The sequence below is a fragment of the Rhinoderma darwinii genome, chromosome 3 (assembly GCF_050947455.1).
Source record: "Rhinoderma darwinii isolate aRhiDar2 chromosome 3, aRhiDar2.hap1, whole genome shotgun sequence".
Lineage (NCBI taxonomy): Eukaryota > Metazoa > Chordata > Amphibia > Anura > Rhinodermatidae > Rhinoderma > Rhinoderma darwinii.
In genome coordinates this window covers 91,418,177-91,439,098 of record NC_134689.1, presented here as the reverse complement: position 1 = coordinate 91,439,098, position 20,922 = coordinate 91,418,177, and positions in this window count along the sequence as shown.

Here is a 20,922-nt window from a genome sequence, read left to right as displayed (position 1 = left end):
ATCTTTTGGGCCAGGTAAATCGACGACATCCTGCTCATCTGGAAGGGTTCATCAGCATCACTTGTGACCTTTATGAGTAACCTGAACAATAACAATCTCAACATTAAACTTACATATCATTTTGATAAATTTAAAGCAGAGTTTCTGGATGTCAAACTATCCAGGGCCCAGAACTGTTTTCTTCAAACCGATGTATTTCGGAAGGTCACTGCGGTTAATTCATTTCTCCATGCTTCTTCCTCTCACCCTAAACAGACAATACGTGCAGTACCAACAGACCAGTTTTTGAGAATTAGAAGGATCTGTTCCTCCATTGAAGTCTTTGAAAAGCAGGCTTATTATCTTACAAACCGATTTCTGGCTCGGGGTTACAGCAGAAGATCTATTAAGAAAGCCTACCATCGTGCTAAATACACCCCAAGAGAGCACCTCCTTTTCCCTAAACCTAAAAACAAGTCCGAATCACAGGTAAGATTTACGACTGATTACCACTCACGCTGGTTCCACATGAAGGAAATATTGAAACAATTCTGGCCAATTTTATTAACAGACCCTACAATTGGTAAATATATAACCACATATCCTAGCATCTCGGCTCGCAGATCACGAAATCTTAAAGATTTCCTGGTCAAAAGCCATTACCAACGCAGAAATGTAAAATTCCCATTCGGTACCAATGGCCCAAAGTGGGGCTGCAAGGAATTTGGACATTGTGTCGCATGCCCTAATATTGAGAGAGCGACTTCTTTTGTAGACTCAGCAGGCAAGAAAACCTTTACCATTACACACTCCATCTCGTGTTCTACAAAAGCAGTAATTTATTACGCTACCTGTCCTTGTCCCAAAATATACATTGGCCTAACAACAAGGGAGTTTAAAGTTCGGGTCAGAGAACATACGAGGGATATTGTGGGAGCAGCAGAGGTAGACACATTGGAAATTTTAAAACCTATAGCCAGACACTTCAAAGTCCATCATGCATGTGATCCAACGAAATTAAAAGTGAGAGGCATTGACTGCATCGAACCCAATATCAGAAAGTGCGAAATTTCCAAAACATTAGCGCAATGCGAATCCAAATGGATTTGGACTCTGGGGACTATGCGCCCTCTTGGGCTTAATGAAAATTTAAGCTTTGCTCCATTCCTTTGACCATTGACCTCCAGTGGGCCACCTTTTAATAGTATGTGATGTTTAGTTTTATTGGTACTGTTATTTAGTGTTTTTAATGACCTTCATTTTTTCAGTCATACAGAGATAGTAGTGATTGTACTACCTGGAGATTTTGGAGACGGCAGAGGAGAGGGGATTCTGGCAAGCATATGGAATTCTACTTCACAGCAATAATACATGGAAAATCCGGAGCCCACTTCCTTTGCCTTTATCATTCATTCTTTGGATTTTTGGTATTGGTGCACGCGTGTGTGTTCACGCATATACGACACGTCTTTGTCTATGTGTGTGTGGATACACATGTTTACAATGTGAATGCCAAATATGTATATGCGGATTCTTTTTAGATTCTCTGCATGTTTTTGTACTTATATCGCGATATATGTGAAATACTATATGTGTATGCTATTCTGTATGGAGATTTAGATATTGCATGTGTTCTTTCTTATATACACATTTGACTTCATACGCATAGATATAATCTTTATTATCATTCTTATTTTTATTCTCTACTTGGACTAAATAATATGGGACGGTTTATTACATTACACACATATTGTTTCACTATTTTTATTTACATATGAGCAGGTCTCAGATTTATCATATACACACACTTATTAGTCACCTTTACTTATTTATTTATTTATTTAATGAATTTACTTAATATATGTATTTTCTCACTAATGGCTTATTCACCCATTTGTTCACTTTTTCCCTTCTTCACATTTTTATATATAAATACATATTTATTGTTTTACTTATTTGTATTTATTATTGTTCTCTTAGTCACAATATATATTCGGTCACACTATCCCATACATGTCCATAATTATAGCCTATGCCATGATGCATTCGAAAATATATGTGCATGTAACGATCCATTTGTTTAAATAAATATTTCTCCTTATCAAACAGTCAATCGGACGTTTTCCTATATACACTTACCTTATATTCAGGCATGGTGACTGTGCGCTCATGCCGGGGGGAGTGGCTGGACTGTGCTGCGGTCCGGGCGTCTGTATCTGGGTGGGCGTGGCTCGACGATGTCAGACGTCGTTGACCCCCGCCCTCCTTGATCACGCTCGGCCGGAGACACGCCTCCGACCTCTCCACACCTGGTGTGTGACGCTTCCATCAGCACACACATGACCGTGGATGGTAATGCCTCCCTGATGTCTGATTGGCTGGTCTTTCTTTTTAATGTTGGTCCCCACTGGAGAGACGCCACCCCCGGACTGGCATTTCCGTCGGGTCTGGCGTCTCTCTCCTGCAGGACAAGTCACATGGGTATGTTATGTCAGTTCTGACACATTCAGGCACAGCTGTACTTTGTATTCGTTATCAGCAGTTGACACAGGTCATGACTATTCACTGACATACAACACTCTGCACTTTGTGCTTTATTCATTTATGCCCATGCTTTACATAGGTTGTTTAATATACATTTCCTGCAATGAGTGACGCCTTGTTCATGCTCTGCATGACTCATCTTTTAATCTATATTGTTATATTTTGTGAATAAAGTTAGTATTTTTTCTAAAAGACATTGTTATGTGTTAATTGAACCCCACACTCTGTAGGTTTATGTTCATTAGTAGGGTCAATGCACCAAGGTTACTTGGTTTACATATTGTTCTTGTCTATACATGATCTACACATTGATTTTACATGTATTTTGAAAGGACTCTCCTGAATGTACCAATAGATCTGTAAGGACTAAACGGGCAGAACCCTTTTTATAGTCCAGAGGGATCATGGGCTAATTAGTGATGTTTTACATGTGCGCGTACTGGCCCTATAAGGCCGGGCGCGAGCGTGCATGCGCACCCTACGGGACACAGCAGAGCAGAGTGGAAGTGAGCGCTGGCGTCTCCTGGGGACCAGTGCTCACAAGTCCATGGCTGCTGCCGCCGAGGGCTGAATAGTCCCGACGGTCCGCGGCCATGGAACTTACAGTTCACATTTGCATTGGTCCTCCGTTGTTCTGGTCAGTCCGTGACTAATACCACATACAATAACTAGTACCACATACAGTGACTGGATATAACACCCCCAAAAGGTGACTGGCCCTATGGCTAAGTTTACATGTTGTGGAAATGATGCAGATTTTACCTGCGGATTTCCGCAGGTAATATCTGCAACAATGTACAGTAGCAGGCAATTCGAAAAGATTTTTCAAAAAAATTACCGTGAATGAAAATGTTGAAATCTGTAGCATATCAATTTCTGTTGCTGATTTTCACATCGAATTTCATCCCTTTCTATTTAGCAGGGGTGAAATCCCTCAGCTACATCTGCAGTGAAAAAATCCACTGTGTGTGGACCCTCCTTAAGGCCTAATGCACACGACCGTGGTTTCTTTGTCCATGTGCTATCCGCAATTTTGAGCACACGGACCCATTAATTTAGATGTCCCCATCACACAACCGTGATATTCAGTTATGTGTGGGGGCCACAAAAACCCAGGACATGTCACTTTACTGACCATATTTGCGTATCATGTCACCTACCCAGGGTTTTAGTCTTTCTTTTTTTGGCCAATCTGTGAATACTGATGACACACGTATACACTACTGAAGGTATTTTGCGGACAAATGGACTGCAAATACAGACAACGGATGCGTGGTTTTGCGTACCGCATTATCACTAAGTCGTGTGCATTAGGCCTTAGGCTGTGTTCACACATTGTGGTCAAAATGTGCTTCAGCTGCACAAACCGCAGCAGAATGACGGTTTTGTACAGCGGTTCATGGCTACTGTGAAATTACGGCAAAACGCAGCATTTTTTTGTTACATTTCTGAAAAACTGTAGCATTCTGCCACTATATTGCATTAAACGCAGCAAAAAAAGCACCAAAAATGTGCAGTCAGAAGACGCATTTTGACTGTGACATGTGAACCCAGAGTTATAGAACAAGGAAAAGGAGGGGTGCATATTCAAAATGCTCAGTTCACATGTCGCGGTCAAAATGCGTTTTTGCTGCGACCGAGGTAAAGCAATTTTCAGAAAAATGCATTTTGACTGCAGCTTGTGAACCCACCCTAAGACAGCACATAGTTTCCAGGAGGGAAATCTTTTTCACTCCTCTTCTCACATGCCCCAGCACATTAACCCTTTCAGGACACAGCCTGTTTTAGCCTTGTGTACACAGCCGATTTTTAAAAATCTGACATGTGTCAATTTATGTGGTAATAACTTGGGAATGCTTTTACCTATGCAAGCGATTCTGATATTGTTTTCTCGTGACAAATTGTACTTTATGTCAGTGGAAAAATTTGGTCGATAAATTCAGTATTTATTTCTGAAAACCACCAAAATTTAGAGAAAATGTGCAAAAATTAGCAATGTTCTGAATTTAACTGGTTCCCGACCGCTGGCTGTGTATTTACGGCCAGCGGTGAGAGTCCTTAAAACCCGTGCCATAGGCTATTTATGGCGAGGGTTTTAGCTTGCTGCTAGTCAGTGACTGCCGTGGACCCTAAGGAGAGGACAGAAGCAGTTTTCGCTGCTTCTGTTCTCTCTAATCTCAATGAGCGCTGTGTATATGAATAAAGGCAGCGGTCCCGGTGATCATGTGACTGATCACATGATCGCCGGGATGCCGTTCTTGGCAGACTGCTGCTGGGTCTAACTAGACACAGCACAGCCCTATTAGTGACAATAGTCACTGTACGAGGGATGATTTCCCCTGTAACTGGGGCTGCTGTGCAGCCCCAGTTACAGTGAAAAAACATGGTGTAAAAGAAAAAAAATAATAATAATAAAGTCCCCCAAAGGTCTTTTCTGACAGACCATAGTAATATAAAAATAAAAGCAAAGAAAAGTGCAAAAAATATTAATAATAATAATACACATAAAATACCCACCCCCAAAAAAACGTTTCCCCCAGCCATTCATTGTTGAACGCTAGCCCTAAGCCAATTACCCTAAAATAGACATGTAATATATTAAAATTTACGGTGGACAATGACTATCACAAATAAAAGGTCTATTTTAGGGTAAAACTATGTAAATACCCCCAAAAGATAGCTAAAATTTAAAAAAGCTAATTTTTTTACTATTATTTTCAAACTTTAAGCCTAAAAATTCTAAAATAGCAAAAAGGATGTGTATAAAAATGATAAAAAAGAGACCTGCATTGTCTACGGAAAAAAACAATGCAAAAATCACGTCGCTAGCCCAACAAATAAAAAACTTCTAACCATTTAACTAACACGTGCTAAAAATCGCTAAACGGTGTCTGGTTCTGAAGGATCAAAATAGCCCGCTCCTGAACCGGTTAATTGTATCTGCTTGTAAAATAGATAGTTATAACACACAAAATAGTTACTAGTTAACATTTCCCATATGTCTATGTTTATGTTTGCATCGTTTTTTGAACATCCTTTTGTTTTTCTAGGACGTTACAAGGCTTAGAACTTTTTTGCAATTTCTCACATTTTCAAGAAAATTTCCTAAACCTATTTTTTTGTGGACCAGTTCAGTTCTGAAGTGGCTTTAAAAGTCTTATATCTTATAAACCCCTATAAGTCATCCAATTTTAAAAACGACACCCCTCAAAGTATTCAAAACAGCATTTAGAAAGTTTCTTAACCCTTTAGGTGTATCACAGGAATTAAAGCAAAGTGGAGGTAAAATTTATAAATGTAATTTTTTTCTATAGAAAAAGGCCTCAGAAACGAAGGAGCACCCAGTGGATTTTGGAGCCTCCTTTTTATTAGAATATATTTTAGGCACCATGTCGGGTTTGAAGAGGTCTTGTGGGGCCAAAACAGGGGAAACACCCCTAAAATGTACACCCCTCAAGGAATTTATCGAGGGGTATAGTGAGCATTGTGACCCCACAGGTTTTTTGCTGAACTTAGTGGAATTAGACCGTGAAAAAGAAAATCTATATTTTTTTCCAATAAAACGTAGAAATTATCAATTTTTACAAGGCATAAAGAAAAAAAAGCACCACAGCATTTGGATATTAATTTCTTCCAATTATGGCTATAACCCACAGGTGGTAATAAACGGCTGTTAGGATACATGGCAGGGCTCAGAAGGGAAGGAGCATTATTTGGCTTTTGGAGCTCAAGTTTGATGGATTGGTTTTCGGGCACCATGTCGCATTTGCAAAGTCCCTGAGGGACCAAAACAGTGGAAACCCCCCAAAGGTTACCACTGCCCTAAAATAATTTACCTAGCAGTATAGTGAGGATTTTGATCCCACAGGCTTTTTGTTGAATTTAGTGGAGTAAGGCCGTGAAAACTTCTATAGTTTTTGTTTCGGTTTTTCTACGACGTTCACCGTGGGCTATAAAAGACATATTTACTTTATTCTGCGGGTCGATGCGATTACCTTGATACTATATGTATATATATTTTTTTATGTTTTACGGTGTTTGCAGGATAAAATCTCGGTTTTAAAAAAATTATTTTGTTTTTTGTGTTGCCATATTCTAAGAGTCATAACTTTTTTATTTTCCCATGAGGAAAGCTGAGGCTTGTTTTTTGCTGAACAAACTTTAGTTTTTATTGGTACTATTTTTGGGTACATGCGACTTTTTCATCTCTATTTATAAAAAAATTTAGGAGCTGAAGTGACTAAAAATAGCGATTCTGGTACAGTTTTTTCGTTATTTGTTTTACAGAGTTCACCGTGCGGGATAAATATCATTATGTTTTTATAGTTCAGGCAGTTACGGACGCGGCAAAACCAATTATTTTTTTCTAATAATAAAGGAGTTTATAGGGGTAAAAGGGCAATTTTTAATTGTACTACTTGGAACTTTTTGTACATATTTTTTCTAGGTCCTGCCTCTGGCATGTAGATGGCAGACCCGGAGGCCTTTGTTAGGCCCCCGGTAGCCATAGCAACCATCGGCACCCCACAATCGCGCCGTAGGTTGCCGATGTTGTAACACCTTAATTGCGGCAGTTACTATTGACCGCCGCATTTAAGAGGTTAATCGGCGGGGATCACGGCTGTGATCCCACCCGATGTCTTCCCTCAGTACTAAGGCTACTAGTAGCAGCCAGTACTGAGAGATGCCGGGCTGTGGGGAATGCCTGTGTGCTCCGTTAGTTGCACATGTAGATTAACGGGCTGCAGGCACAAGGACCAGTGCTGCAGCCCGTTAATCTACGTGGGCTGGTCGGGAAGGGGTTAAATATAATCAGACAGTGCCCCCCAACATCACTCTTAGGCCTCATACCCACTTCAGTTAATTTGTTCAGAGTGCTATCCTTTTTTTAACGGATAGCACCCTGACACATTCATTTCTATGGGGCTCTGCACACTTCCATTGTTCTGACTGTTCCATTCACCCGTTCCGTCAGAATTAGAGCATGTCCTACTTTTGTCCGTTGTTCAGTGTCCGTCTTGCCTATTGAAGCCTATGGGTCCGTCAAAGCAATGGATGGCACATGGCATCCGTGTTTTCCGAATCCGGATTCGTTGCCATGCAATGGCAGGGCGTGCCAAAGTTCCTTGCATTCAACCCACAAAATGGATGATGAGAAATTGATCAGCATGGTGCCTGACTACCCAGAACTATGGGATACGCGGTCAGAATCCCACCCCGACCGCTATAAAAAGGATGCAGCTTGGGAGAAACTTGCAAAGGAACTTTTGCAGTGCAGATGGGAGCAGGGAAGTGCACAGTGTCAGAAAATATGTAAGCAAATACACACATTGCACTTTGCTGTAATTGATTATTTCTGGCCTGTTTTGCTATTATGCCATCAATGTATGCTTGTTTGTGGTCAAACTTTACGCACACACGAAAAGGTTTTGTTGAATTGAGCCACTGTGCATGTGCGAGCACTGCAGCCATTTCAATGATTACCGGCTCATGACTGTGCTTTGCCAACACAATTGTAGGTGTGGTATACAGTATGCGCTGCTCCAAATTTGTCATAGGTTAAACAGGATAACTCGCCACGACCCTTCGGCTGAGCTATGGGGGTGCATCTAGTTTGACCATCAATGATCATACATATGGCCTGTTCTATGTCTAGTGCAATAATAAAGTTTTTTGTTTTTTTAAAGTCCAAGAAGTTAAATCTCGTTGGACTTTGTCCTGGAACCATATTCGATGTGAACATGCCCAAGGCTCCATCCGAAACAAAAGCGTACATGTTCATGCAGCAGCTTATGTTCTTGACAGATGTGATGGAACTTCGTCAGTAAGTATATATTCATTTTTTGCACAATTTTTAAACAATATTGTAATTTGATCATAAAAAATTAAATCAATGTTACTATCGTCATGATGTATTACAGGCCTCGTATTATATTGTTTTTGTTTCTTTTTTAATATTGCATGCATGTTTAGAAATTTTTGTGTAAGCGGCGCTTCTACGAGTCCTGCTATCCATTCATTCTTTTAACCTGATAGTAATCGCACACATACTTTGAGCCACAAATCACAGTACATACTTGCGTCATCTCCCACTACAAGTATGTCAGGAACTCACTGTATATAAAGGTTCTAAACTATGTCGGACCGTAGGTACGACCGCTATGCCACGTTCAATACAGCTGATAATCGTGCGTGCATGTAGTCTCACTACCCACCAATAGGATATACAGTAGATGACCTATTATGAGGAATGGGCATCACTTATTAATTATGCAAAAAGTAGTATGTTCAACAAAATGTACTTGTAATTTAATATGATTTTATCAACATTTTTAATTTCTTATATATTACATTTATATTTATATACACATTTACTCATTTATATTACAGAACATGCGACAATCTCCAAGATGCCCGGAAATGGACTCAGAAGCCACTCAACTAGAGAAGACCGAAGCACATTCGACTCCCACAAGCAAATCTCCTCATGTGCCAACGGAGAACGCATTCGGGCCGTTCGCCACGACAAGGTTTGCTCCAAACACAGCACCATGGAACACTTCACGGCGCAGCCGCAGTTCTGCTGCTAGTGTTGCGGACACCGAGGCTCTAATTGACTCCAGAGTCCTGGACACCTGAAAAAGAGCAGCGTGGAAAATCCAGAGGAGACGTTCCTTCGGATCCTCACCAGTCATCTAACTTGCCTTCTTCCAAAATGTCGGCTGCGAGTACAGGGAGCGATGATAGTAATGCTCCAGGCAGCAATGCCAACAAATGATCCGAGGCCCATCTTCCGGGTAGTCGATTTATGGCGTCTCCACAATGATGAGCCTATTGATATTGGAGCGCCTTTAACAAACCCGGTCACTCCAGTAGAGCAACCCACACACACTACCCATTATAGGCCTATGTACGCGTCTTCACCTAGCCTGTTCAGCCAGTATAGAGGAATGAATGTACGGCCTGATTAATACGGCTTCTCATCAAGCAGGCAAAGTTACCCAGGGAACGTGTTATACCCCTACCAAGGGCATCAACAGGGCCACAAAATGTCAGACAGACATGCCCCAGGTGAACCTGCTTCCTGTAATGCTGGACCATTAGGTCATGAACTTTTTGACCTTTAATTGTGGATTGATTTGATCTTATTTGTAGGCACCATGTTGGTGCATATGAACCATGTTGTTTTATTTAGAATTTTTGTCAATAAACTCGGTTGAGTTTAAATTTTTTATGACCTATTGTGCATGGTGAGATTACCGTAACTTTCAGGCTAATCATCCATTTTTTTAGCTCGTTTTTCACTGAACGTTAGACGTGACTATTATGGTATCAGTATCTGTCAACAGCGCTAATAAAAAGAAGATCACCTTTTTTTTAATGATACGTAAGCCCCCCAACATTGTTTTATTGAGAAATAGATATATTTTTAATAGTACATTTAATTCCATTTTAATCATAGCTTGACATGGATCGTCAATCATACCCAATAATGCAGGGTTCTCATTCAAACACCTAATGAGGTATTTGTTTATATTTTTGCAAAATTTTTTTTTTTTAGTCAATCCAGTTGGCATTGTATGGCAAGACCAAATACTACAATTATGTTTTTGTTTTAATATTACTTTTTAGAACAAAAGAAAAAAATTATCTTACAAAAATATATAAGCTCACAAGCCCACATCAAGGGTCCTCATTGTCTTGTGAGTACCTACATTAACTAACCAAACAGGTATAACTAATTAAACTGAATCAAATAACAACTAGAACGATTCTTGAATATGAAATATTTAACGAACAGCATAGATAGGGCTCATCAACACACTGCGGAATTGCTGCGTTTTTTCCCGCCGGAAGTTTGGACGTAAAAAACACAGTAGAATACAGTAGCAGCCTAGTGGATGAGATTTACCAAATCCCATCCACATGCTGCGTAAAATTCAGAGCAGAAATTGACCTGCGGTGCGTATTTTTCGTACTGCAGCATGTCAATTCGTGCTGCGGAATGTGGCTATAATTGCTGCGTTTTTCAGAGAAGATGTCTCCATCTCCTAACATTGTGAAAAACGCAGCAAAATACACACAAAATACACACCATTTTCTGCCATAAAAACCACATGAATTGGTGCGTTTTTGCCAATTCATGTGCGTTTTTCAATGGAATTGCTGCAGAAATTTTCTGCAGCAATTCCGTTGTGTGTGGACAAGCCCAGAGAGTCCTGCTGCCAGGGGACTGCTCCCTCAGGCCTCATGCACACGACCATAGCCATGTGCACGGGCGTGATTTTAGGGTTGGATGGCCATGGAGTATTACCCGCGGGCCGTGCACATGGCCACGGGCATTAATCTCTTTGAGCCTGGATGCAGAGCACAGCCGTAATAAGACATGTCCGTTCTTTCTGCGGTCCAGGCTACTGGGCCATGCACGGACCGTGGAAAACACAGTCATGTGCATGGGCCCATAGAAATGAATGGGGCCGCAATTCTCCCATGGATTTTGGGGGGAATTGCGGTCGCAAAAGCACGTTCGTGTGCATGGGGCCTCAGGGGGTCAGAATATAGTCTGCATAAATTTCACCAAACCAAGACTAGTCCATTAGACTGCCAGATAGAGAACGGTGATTAATCACTCCACAGACCACATTTTCACCGCTCCAGAGTCCATAGGTGGCATTCTTTACACCACTCCCTCCGACGCTTGGCATTGTGTTTGGTGATGGAAGGCTTGCATGCGGCTACTCGGCCATGGAAATCCATGCCATGAAGCTCCTATGGCACAGTTTTTGTGTTGTTAATACCAGTGCAGGCCGGGGAACTCCTCAGCTATGGAGTCAGCAGAGCGTTATGCACAATGCGCGTAAGCACTTGTGACCCCACTCTGTTACTATTCGTTTTCTTGTGGTTCCTAAATGCTTCCACTTTACAATAATATCACTCACATTTTATTGTGGAATATTTAGGAGGGAAGACATTTCATAAACTGACTTGTTGTAACTGTGGCATCCTATTACAGTACTGCGCTGCAATTCAGTGAACTGTTTAGAAGAAACTATTCTTTTGCAAATGTTTGCTTCCTCGACCATCAGTGAATGTGCAAGGGGAAGAAGAATATATAATTGAAAATATTTTGGACCTGCCATGATTGCCTGATTGGCTATACCTTTTTAGCTTATTATAAGAGTCTGATCCCTGCACTTCCTGAATGTCAGACTATTGATCTTCCATCCTGTAGTCTAGTACTGTACTTTGCTGCCTTACTCTACAGACTGTTGCTTATTTCTGTACCGAAGTTGGATTGCTTTCTGACCAAGTCTCTGCCTCACGCTACAACCTGTTGCTGCTTATCTGTGCATCGAACCTGGACTGTTACTGGACTACTCGTGCTATTATCACTATCCTGTCTAATAGTTTCACTCACTAAACTCTGAATCTGCTACAGCTTTTGACACTGAGACTTCCTTCTACCCCGCCTTTTCACTATTAGCCAGCTAGTTGCCCCTTTTTTCTAAAACACCATGCTAACATTCTCCCCACATCTGCCTCAGCGAGTGCCTGCTCAATAAGCAGCAAACTCCTGTATATGTTATCAATAAATCTCAGTGTTGCTCATAAAGTACCAGGATTTGGGCTTCCAAACGCACAACGTGCACACCTTCTTGAACGGCAGTATACACTCTCAAATGGCTGTTCAAGTATAAAAAATAGTAACCCCCTACCAAACTCTCTGGATATAATGTCTCTTAATCTCAACTCACACACTTAAGAAAATATACACTCGCAAACAATCACACTTGCTTTCTCCGTTTGGATTCAAATACGCTTTTGTCCACTTAGTCGGTTCTGCAATTAATTTCTCTAGGGCCCGGTTCACACAAAGTTTTTTTACATGATTTTTGATGCGGGAACTGTGGCAAAAAAATGTCTGAAATTGCCTCCCATTGTTTTCAAGGTGGTGGCGTTTTTTTCTCGCCAGAAGAATAAAATGCTCAAGGGGAAAAAGAAGCGACATGCCCTATCTTGGGGCGTTTTCTGCCTCAAAAACCCCATTGAAATCAATGGGAGACGAAAAAAACACCAGGAACGGCCGACACGTTTTTTGACACGTTTTATGTCAAAAAACACTCACAGTTTTCCCATTTGCCTGTTGAATAGGTAAAAACTTGCGGCAAAAAACGGGGAAAAAACGCCTGTGGTGCAAATTCACTTAAAATAAAATGGAGCTAATTTTTCCAGGCAGAATTTGGCTCAGGCATTTCATAATTTTCCAAATTATTCATGTGTTTTCAATAATTTAACAAATACTTTAAATGTAATGTTCAGAATAGAATTTATTGGGAAAGAAGCAACCACAAATACAATAATAATATACTTTTCTTAAGATAAAATGAATCATCCCGTATGAAAGTTCTGCAAATTTATAGATAGAGAAGCTTGTTAGAAAGAAATGAAATCTTATGACATGCATTTGTCATAGTGATGTGAAGGACCTGCCAAAAAGGAAAAGACATGGTTAGTAGGTAAATCATACAAGATATTATATATATGTATGTGTGTAACTAGATCATTCATTGAATGGGCAGAAGCAATCTAGGTCTCACTAGGTTCCAGTCATCTCCCTTTAGAAGGGAATCCCACTGGTACTGTTTAAAGGTAAGAGAAACAGGAACTGGTCAAGCTTTTTTGGTGACCAAGGCAGGGCTTTAAGAATGAGGCCCCTTTCCTTTTAAAATTGCTGCCCAACACACTCGTTCTCTAATCACCCACTACACTATATAGGAAAGCGCTGGTTAATTACAGTGGGCTAGTGTCACATGGTGAAAATCTATTTCTGTGTGACAGTTCCCTCACTAAATGGAAATAGTCCCTATTGGACCCAACACCTGCAGAGCTATCAATTGGATGGGCACAGCATTCAGTTTGATATTTAAAGAGGTTGTCTTTAGATAGATAGTGGTGACATATCACCAGGATATACCTCCCATGTTTGACTGGCAGGGGTCTAACGGCTGTTGCCCCCGCTGATCGCTAAAATGAAGTAGCATCAGCACTAGAAAAGAACCATGCAACTTTGTGCCACGTCAGCTCTGCCCTGGTTTATTCAGAGCCTGCATGGTTGACTCATTATACTTAAAGGGTATTCTGAGAGAATACAAAAACAAACCGGCTGCAGGAAATGTGATAAAATAACAAACCAAATATAACTCACTTAAGCGCTGAGGCCAGTGAATGGCTGCAGTGACTATGTGGAAGAATGGCCGTTCATTGCTGCAGGGAAGTCAAAAAAGACCAGCAGGGAGCACCGGAGCGGCAGGAGATTTTATAGGCGAGCTATGTTTTGTTTGTTACTTTATCATATTTCAGTTTGTTTTATTATTCTCTCCTCAACCCCTTTAATGGCTTACCATGCTGCTTTGTGGAAAAAGCAGAGCGGAAACAACAGGACACAAAGTGATCGGAAGGGTCTCAATGGTCAAACCCCCGCCAATTGAACATTGGTGACACATCCTAGTGACATGCCAAAAAATATTTAACCTGAGCAAAATATTGAATTTTTTAATCCATAAATTGCGCCCCACCATATTGACCTAAGCGTCTATTCCTTATACTAGGCCTGATGGGAAACAATGTTAATGGGGATTATCTAGGCATGGGACAAATTTGAGTGATCTTCTGTTAACTACTTGTAGGAAAAAAGCCCATGTTATGATATCACTTGGAGATGCAGCATGAAAAGGGCAAACAACATGTGCTTTACAATGCACCTCGTAACCGAAGTGTGACCAAAGTACATGGGTTTCATTACATCTTTTCAGCCACCTACCCTACTTACTAATATTTGGTATTAATTAATAGGTTTTGTCATTTTAGAACTTTGAGTGATATTTAGTGGCTTGCTGGAAAATGGAAAATCCAGCATTGCTTTAATTTATCATTATATTACCTCTATTATTGTGAACGCCTTATTTTCAAAATTTTCCTATTAGTTGATTTTAGAAAACCGCTACCTCTATAAGGAACTATCAGAAAATAAAACATTTCCTAATAGGCCCCACAGTATTCATTTGCTTTGTAAGAACGACTAATGCCACTGTCTTGTACATGAGGAATTGTTTTTTCTAAATTGCATGTAAATGGATCGAATGCAGTAGAGAGATACATTTTCTATTTAGCTCTTAGATGTTACCAATAACACATGATTTGCTGGGGACGATAAGGGTATATTCACACGTGGCAGATTTGTTGATGATATTTCTGTGACAGTTCCATTCATCTAAATGGCATTTGCAAAAATACATGCACATGCTGCAGAAACAACCACATTCACATGTATGGAGCAGAGTTTTGTAACGCAGTCGTTTCGGCAACAAATCTGCCGTGTGTGAACATCACAACCTACATTGTTTGTAAAATCTACTATTTAATAGAAAGCTGGTGTCCATTTTATTTCTCTCGAATAAAAAATAGTGTAATGAAGAAAAGTAATATTACGGCAAGTAATTATAATTTAGTATGGTGCTTTCTATAGTACATCTGTTACATGGTTTTACAACCTGCTAATTTGTAGGCGTTCAGATACATTGGATTTTTTAGGTAAATATCATGGATTGAAAGAAATGTCTGTGCATTTTATTACCTGTGTTTAGCCTAGCAAACCATTGCCTAAGAGGCCTCCACCTAAGATGCCACTGAGAGCTTGGAATAAACCATTAACAATACCAAGAGTACTTCCAAGAACAGTCCCAGTCAGGAAGAATGCAACATCTGAAACCGTGTTATGGAGACCAGAGACAATAGAAAGTACACCAGTTACAGAACCCAGTGCACCAGTTACGGGACCCTAGAAAAAAAACATGTATTACCAAAATGGATTTTGCAAGGAAAGGTACAAAGCAAATCAACACTTTAGTTTCCAGGATAAAAGATCATGATGTAGAGGGTTTTTGCTCCTCACTACAGACAACCTTATTAATATGAGAGTTCCTGTAGCGATAAACATATCACTGCTGCAGGAGAAGTGTAGCATACAGGCACGTAGATGGCATTCTGATAATACATACAGTAGATGCCTCGAGTCTGCCAGGACAGAGAGTCGCTGTTTGTTAGAAGTTCCCTCCTCTGGTTTATAGAAGGCAGTCCTGAGCAGAGGACCCTTTCTGTAATATCTAAATGCTCTAATAGGTTATATGCACATGAGGTGTCATCAAACCATGAAGAACGAAAACATTGTTGGCCTTTTGAGAATATCATGGAGAAAATTAATATTTTTTGCTTTCCTATAACCTAACAAATTTTTTGTTAGGTTGAGGCAGACACAAGAGGCCTTATAATTTTATTTTTTGCGGGATGAGTTGTACTTTATAAAAAAAACATTTTGTAGTACATAAAATTTGGTAAAGTAGAATGTCTTTCACTGTGAATTATACATTTCATGTTATGAAAATTGTTTTGTATAAGCTTTTTTTAGTCCCACTAGGGTTCTTTTACTTTAGATTTTTTAGCAGGAATACATAAACCTCCAGCCTTGGCATTAATGATGCAGGGGCTGATGGAGAGCCATGTCCCTTTATTTTTTTTCCCTATCATTACTACAATCATTACTGATCACAGTACCTTTGACAGGTTTTGAAGCTTTCACTGATACCGATTGTTATTTCATGTGCGTTGCTGTTTATCACAGCAGGGGCATGGCTACAGGCTCAGAGGCCCTGGTGCAAAAGTTTAGTCTGGGTCCCCCTGCCCTACTTCTCTTCAAGGCCGCTGGCCACTACCCATCGGCAACTCTCTTAAATGACCCATCGATGCAGCTATAGCAACCAGGGGCATGGCAAATGTCTTAAAAGGTCAGAGGAACAAGCTTTAGGTTATATGTTTTGCCTACCAAATCCTCCAAAAAATATTATAGATATCGGAGACTGTATATCTATAAGACAACATTTATAACACGGCAGGCTGAGATACAGAGGCTCCGCTCTATGTATAGTAGTATACCTCTCATAATTAAGTCACCAAATAATGGTCAGATACCAGCTTTACACATTGAAAAGTGACAACAGTACAGTTACATTAAGTGACTCAGAGGTGACTTGTTCTAAATTACTGACAACTTCCTTTGAGTTGAAGCTTCAACTTATTGGAGAATTACAAGACTATCAAAATACAGGACTATTCTCTAAAATGTTATCAGGAAAGCTGAAGGAACTTTTTGACTATACACATGCATGGCAGCAGTTAAATCTATCTGCATACTATAGACTACTGTATTGACGCCTGTATTTTCCTTATGGATCTGAAGGCAAATGTTTAGAATCTGGATTGCCCACAGGGTTATTAATGAATCTGCCCAGCATGTAAAGGCATCATTTCCCATAATAACACAATTCATAAGCGGGACTTGACATCAAATGTGACTATACTTCCACAGAAGATACATAGATATGCATACCTCCTAACCGTCCCTGATCCAGCGGGACAGTCCCGGATTCTGGGTGGTGTCCCGCTGTCCCAGCAAATTGGAGGCATATCCCGGTTTAAACTGTATCTGCGTTTTTAGGACATGTGTGCGATATGTCATGAGCAGGTGGAGACTGCGTCCAAGCGTGCGGTGGAAAATCTATGATTCTACAGGAGCCAGAAGCAGCAGATCGCACTGCAACTTGGTGAGTGCCTCTGCTGAAGCAGTAGCTTCAGTGCAATGATTTATCATTATTTATGTTGCCCCGTAGCACACCTACTCTCTCCCCTTTGGCCTCGCACAGAGGCTCTGCCCACCTGTCTCCCAGCTGCCTCTCCACAGAGCTTCTGTCACAGTGCGTATCCCACCTGGCCACACTCCTGCCCCTGTCACATTCTGCTCTCTTAGCTCTCTCTCCACACGGATCACTTTCCACCTAGTCGAGCCCTTGTCTCTTGACAGAGCTCCTGCTCACCTACTGTCTCTGCCCTGCCCCTTCACAGAGCCACTGCCAGTTTGCATTTCACCCCAGTCCCCCTCCTGCCAATATCCATTGCCACACCTTCCAGTAATGGGTGCCCCGACGCTTTGACTGTATGGGTCCAAGTAATTTCTGATAGTGCCCTTGCCCAGGGTTACGGCCGGTTGCACACAAAGCCTGCAACCCATAACCCAACAGTCTAACCTCCTCTCCAGCTTTTTGCCCTGCAGCATGCACAGGCTCTCCTTATTGATTCACCAGACTGTTTAATGTTCTATCATCTGACAGTATTGTGTACGGCAGCATCAGAAGGAAAGACGATCAGAAGCCGTTTCATTTTAGAGATCGTTGGGGGTCATAATGCTTGGACCCCCACCGATCAAAACTTCTGACATGTTACTATGACATGTCAAAAGTTTTTTAAAAGTTTAGATACCATTTAAGAGCAATTCTTTACCAGTGGTGAAGAGATGGCTAGCTTTTCCTCTAAATGACTTTCAATTGCTTTGAAAACTTTTTATTAAAAAAATGCTATCTTCCTTGGACTACAGGTGGCCTTTTTTAAGTTTCATAGCTAGTTGCTACAAAATAAGAACAAACTTGGAGCTTTATGACATTACAGATTAAAACAAATGGAATTAATTATTATCAAAACATTGTCATTTTCTGTTCTTTCATCTAAACTTGTATATTGAGTAAATAATACATAATAATGACTTTAATATAAAAATTATATGCAGTACGCTCTTTTTAGTGGTGGCTGCAGGCGGACAGAATTTTATCATTTACAGAAGCACTCCGACAAATTATTCTTTTGCGCATTTCATGCTATCTCACCAGCAATATTCTAGCAGTGTCATTTATATATTCCCAGCTCAGTTGCATCTATACATTTGGAATCCTTTCTTTATGGGCAGCTGTGCCATGTATAAATTACTCTTTATGAAAGGTGCCTCTAATTGATATGGGACTAGACACATATTGTAAATAACACACGTATATGCAAATGCAGTACTTACCAAAAGATTGGTTAGAGTCAACAGTTGTGTTTTCAGAACACATCCAATTTGTGCCAAGATTCCTTCCTACAGGTTATAAACAAACAGGAAAAATAAATACATAGACTGAAGACATGGATTTATATGTACTATTCTAATTTTATTCATGGGAAAATTTTTGGTATTGCGAATTATACATGCAATAATGTGTCTGTGTCTCTGTATAGTTTATCTTTTGATGTTATTTTCTTATCCTTGGACCTCTGGGATGAAGTCTACATAACTGTAACTTACCACCAAGCAAAGAACAGAATTCAGAAGAGTTTCAAGTTTAAGTTGTTCCAATAGGGCTTCCAAATTGTTTGCCTGAAAATTATAAGTTGATTTAATATGTAATAACTTTAGTAAGTAGGTATCAGAGATGACAATTACAATAACCCCTTAAAGCAACTCTCCAGGGACCCTTTTACTAAGGCTTATCCAAATCATTTTATACAGTATACCAATGATGAAGCAGGAGGTGGATTTCAGACTACCTCACACTCCCTGTAGGCACCGTAGCTAAACTGTAGTCACAGATCACAGCTCTGCCCTAATAGTATTATATGACAATCATTTAAATAAATGGATGATCTTGTAAAAGTCCTTCAAAATGGGAGCCATTATTTGTAGCAGCTCCCCAAGGTAACCCCCTTTAAGACATCCATATCACTCAATTGGACATTTGGAAAGGATTTGACCAGTTGGGGCAATCCACGTAACTCTAGTGTACTGGAATAGCTATTTACAACGTGACAACCAATGTGGCTGCTCTTCCTTTTAAATTATATGTTGCTTCTTACCAAGATCAATTCGATGATATTAAGTGGCAATTCCTAAACAAAGAAGAAAGTAAAACTGAAATATGATTTTTGAAAAATATTTTTTTATACATGGAAAAAGCACTATAAGATTAGGAACATACAAGGCGTAAACACTGCGGATTTTCCACAACGGATTTCATTGCAGAAAATCTGCAGCGTAATACAGTAAATTTTAAATATTTCGTGGTGTTGTGTATCCCCCACCTGGATAATGGTAAATTTACTTCTCCGTAGTAATAGAATAATAAAGAAAATAGATCCGGAGTACTAAAATATAACTTTTACTGATATGAATAAAAAATAGGTATAAACAATTATGAGATGAACATAAGGAACCTATTTGCCAATACTGCATACAATGAATTATTTTCCATCGTTTCAAGTTGTTGTCAGAAATCCTTTTGACAGCAGAAAGTAATCAGTCCACCTTTATAAGGTTTTCACATTTTTAAATTTTTAAATGATTCTTTGGATCACAGATGGAGGAAAAAGAATAATGGGGCAGTTGCCCTCCTACCCCGTATTTTTCGGTTAGTAGTCCTCCATATTGAAGTGTCCCGCAATGATGTTGCGTCCTCTCTCAGATGGTAAAATGAGCGACAGGTAGGTCTCCCTACGCGTTTCCTGCTGACCAGGCAATTCCTCAGGGGAGATAGGTCAATAAAGCAGAAATGTCCAGAGTCGGGGCTTGCTGCTTGAAGTGTGATTGTCGATTCGTGTGGAGAGGAGTGCTCTGTGATTCAGAGCATGTTGAATCGATGGAGCAGTAAATTTCAGTTTACTGCTCAGCTGTCGTTTCTTGCACGAGGGAAAACTCAATGGTTAGAGTAGGTTTGCAGTGGCAAAAAAGAAATCCTTTGGTTAAAACACCCTTGCAGTGGCAAGTAATGTAACCTTCCTGGTAGGAGGCAAACAAAGAACGCCTGGTACACGCCAGGGACAGGCGTTCTTTGTTTGCCTCCTACCAGGAAGGTTACATTACTTGCCACTGCAAGGGTGTTTTAACCAAAGGATTTATTTTTTGCCACTGCAAACCTACTCATTGAGTTTTCCCTCGTGCAAGAAACGACAGCTGAGCAGTAAACTGAAATTTACTGCTCCATCGATTCAACATGCTCTGAATCACAGAGCACTCCTCTCCACACGAATCGACAATCACACTTCAAGCAGCAAGCCCCGACTCTGGACATTTCTGCTTTATTGACCTATCTCCCCTGAGGAATTGCCTGGTCAGCAGGAAACGCGTAGGGAGACCTACCTGTCGCTCATTTTACCATCTGAGAGAGGACGCAACATCATTGCGGGACACTTCAATATGGAGGACTACTAACCGAAAAATACGGGGTAGGAGGGCAACTGCCCCATTATTCTTTTTCCTCCATCTGTGATCCAAAGAATCATTTAAAAACTTAAAAATGTGAAAACCTTATAAAGGTGGACTGATTACTTTCTGCTGTCAAAAGGATTTCTGACAACAACTTGAAACGATGGAAAATAATTCATTGTATGCAGTATTGGCAAATAGGTTCCTTATGTTCATCTCATAATTGTTTATACCTATTATTTATTCATATCAGTAAAAGTTATATTTTAGTACTCCGGATC